The sequence below is a fragment of the Elephantulus edwardii genome, unplaced genomic scaffold (genome assembly GCF_000299155.1).
Source record: "Elephantulus edwardii isolate Elephantulus edwardi_28Jun2011 unplaced genomic scaffold, EleEdw1.0 scaffold00454, whole genome shotgun sequence".
NCBI classification, from domain to species: Eukaryota; Metazoa; Chordata; class Mammalia; order Macroscelidea; family Macroscelididae; genus Elephantulus; species Elephantulus edwardii.
The window spans coordinates 393,239-396,661 of NW_006400204.1; the positions used below are offsets into that span (position 1 = coordinate 393,239).

Consider the following 3,423-nt stretch of genomic DNA (forward strand, 5'->3'; position numbering starts at 1 on the left):
GGGGAAGGGGAGGAAAGCAAGGGACTAGGGGGAACCTAAGGAGCACAGGGCTTGGACACTACCACCAAGAGGTGGGGGCGGGGCTTGGGCACTGCTGGTTGTTTATGCAGCAGCACCCTGTGTGTCAGGGGTCACACAGGTGCGGGCTGCAGGGGGGTCGCACAGTGGCGGGTAGTCTTCGCTCCTCTGGAGTTCCATGTGGGTGGCTGACTATTGCTCTTCCTGGGTCTCTTCCTGGCCAGTCTGGCGGCAGAGTTCCATCTCAGCAGTAGTATTGACTCTGCAGAATGCAGCCAACCTCCAGGTTTCAGTGTCAATTTTCAGGCAAAGAAACAGCCTTGGTATAATAATTAGCATCAGTGACTCACCTCTCATTTTGAAGACTTAGAAAAATGCTATTTCTCTACAAGGATGTTTCCTATCTCAGATGATAGTCAGACTGCAATTTGTCCAACTTTACGTGGTATAATTCAGTACAACCTTTGGCCACATTGTCATATGCTAGTGATCTCTATAATGGTTCCACATTGTCTCTAGGATTGAATTTGACTGGGATTGTGACTATCTTGCCATTGCTGGGGTTACAAAGGAGATTAAAGTCTACGAATATGGCAGAGTCATTCAGGATGCAGTGGATACTCATTACCCTGAAAATGAAATGACCTGCAATTCCAAAATCAGCCGTAGCAGCTGGAGTAGTTACCATAAGAACTTGTTAGGTAGCAGTGATTATGAAGGCACTTTCATCCTATGGGATAGATTCACAGGGAGGCCAACGGTCTATCAAGAGCATGAGAAGAGGTGTTGGAGTGCTGACTTTAATTTGATGAAGCCTAAACTCCTGGTTTCAGGTTCTGATGATGTAAAAGTGAAGTTGTGGTCTACCAACCTAGACAACTCAATGGCAAGCACCAAAGCCAAGGCTAATGTGTGCTGTGTCAAATCAAGGCCCTCAACTAGGTACCATTTAGCCTCTGGCTGTGCAGATCACTGTGTTCACTGCTATGATCTTCACAGCACTAAACAGCCAATCATGGTATTCAAAGGTCTTCGAAAAGCAGTCTCCTATGCAAAGTTTGTTGAGTGCTGAGGAAATTGTCTCAGCATCAACAGACAGCAAGTTAAAGCTGTGGAATGTAGGGAAATTGTATTGCCTATGTTCCTTCAAGGGTTATATCAATGAAAAAAAAAAACAACAAACCACAAAACTTTGTAGGCCTGGCCTCCTGTGGAGATTATGTAGCTTGTAGAAGTGAGAAAAACTCTCTACCTGTACTATAAATACTTTCTAAGCCATTACTAACATTTAAGTTTGACACAGTCAAAAGCGTTCTAGACAAAGACCAAAAAGATGATACAAATGAATTTGTTGGTGCTGTGTTCTGGAGGGCACTGCTAGCTGGGGAGTCCAATGTGCTGATTGCTGCTAACAGTCAGGTTACAATTAACGTGCTGGAGCTGGGATGAAGGCTTTACTCAAGTCAGACTGCACTTGATTTTGCTGAAATGCAGCTACCAATAAGAGGATGTGACATCTCTTTCCCAAAGTAATCATCAATTATGGTTTTGTTTTCAGTTGGTTTTTTGTTTGTGGTTTGTTGTTTTTTTGTTTGTTTGTTTTTTTTCTCCTCTTCCCCCAGCCTTTATAATCTTTGGCACATTGGGAAGACCCAGTGATTCTACCACTGACATGACTCTACATGACAGGGAATGGCAAAGGACATGCTGACAAAGGAGATCAATCGGAACTGGTCTTGACGAAGACAGTAGCAATATAACAACAGAAACTGTCACTCAAGGAATGTGGCCATATGACGATAAAAACAGACTTACAAGGAATGTGGCAAAATAACAGACTCAAGGACAAGATAAAAGAGATGGCCAGAAGTCACCATAAGTCCACTAGAAGGAATGTATCATCAGCTGTTTAAACCCCACTCCCCAAAGGATATGTAAACCCTTTTGTAAGATAAGAGTGGGGTCAATCTGTCCGGACCCGTTCATAGTCTGTTATGAACAGCTAATAAACCTCACTTTCTTTGTCTTGCTCTCTCTTGGTATTGGTGTCTTTCTTGTATTTCAGAGTCAGAACTTTCTAGTTCTTACTCGAAGAGGGCCCTGGACCTCTTTCGGAAATCATCCCCTTGACACATGGACTCTGTTGCTGTTGATGGTATGCTTATCTAATTTTTGTGATAGGGAAAAATTTCTTTTAAATAAAAATAAACAAGAAATAAAAGTTTATTGAGCTGCAGCTGAAAAAGAAAAAAAAAAAGCAGTATCCTAAAACTTCAGTGAAAAATATTGGAACGTGGAATTGGAAAATCACTTTACTATTTCAATATAGTAGGATTGTCAGTAAAAAGTGTTGCCTGATAGTGTGAGCTATGAAATGATACGTTAGTTTGAGTAAAACTTGTCAAAAATAGTTTGAATATCAATATCCTAGTAATCATATTTTTGTTTGTTTTTGTTGACTTTTTTTATGAGTTGTTACCCTTGTTAGGTGCTACGAAGTCAACCACAACTCAAAACCACACTGATCTTAACCTTGACCTGTCCTGCACCATCCTTAAGATTCTAATATGCTAAATTTCATTCTCGTCATCATTATGTCAATCTATCTTTTTGAAGGTCTTCCTTTCTTTTCAAACCACCTACCTCTCCTAGTATGTGTCTTTTTCTGAGGATTGGCTCCTTTTGACAATATGCCCAAAGTCGGTGAGATGAAGTTTCACCGGTTTTGTCCCTAAGGAGTATGCTATTGTACTTCTTCCAAGACAGACATAAGTGTTCTCTTAGCAGTCCATGGGATATCCCATGTACACTTTTCTCCAAGACCACAATTCAAAGGCATCAATTATTCTTGTGTCATCCTTGTTCATTGCCCAACTTTCAGAAGCAAAGGGAAAAAAAAAAAGAAAATATTATCGCTTGGATCAGGCACACCTGAGTCTTTAAGCTGGTGCTATTGCTCTTAAGCACTTTGGAGATAGCCTTAAGAGCATATTTTCCCACCTCTCCACATCCTTTCCAACATTTATTGCTTGCTGACCTGCTAACCTGTGCTGCTGCTACTGGGGTAAGTATGTATCACATTGTAGTTTTGATTTGCATCTCTCTTATTGCCAGTGATTTTGAGCATCTCTTCAAGTCCGTATTTGTTCCCCAAGATTTCCATACTAGAGCTTTCTTCATCACAGATTTATGATTATAGAAGCCAAATTAAAGATATCCTAGATAGTTTCTGTTTTTATCTGAAGTTCACATTAGGAATCTGGGCCACTCAATAAATTAGAAATCTTAACCTAGAGAGAGAAATTTTCAGATTATACAACTATTGATACACACTATTGGCCTTTACATGCAAATTTTATCTGGCTCTAGAATCAATGTTATTTTTCATTTACTGCTAGTTTATTT

At 40.4% G+C, this 3,423-nt stretch overlaps 1 pseudogene; it reads left to right on the plus strand.

The window, feature by feature from the left end:
• Positions 1-1,467, plus strand: part of LOC102847059 — a 3,116-nt pseudogene extending 1,649 nt beyond the window's left edge.
• The last annotated feature ends 1,956 nt before the right edge of the window (positions 1,468-3,423 follow it).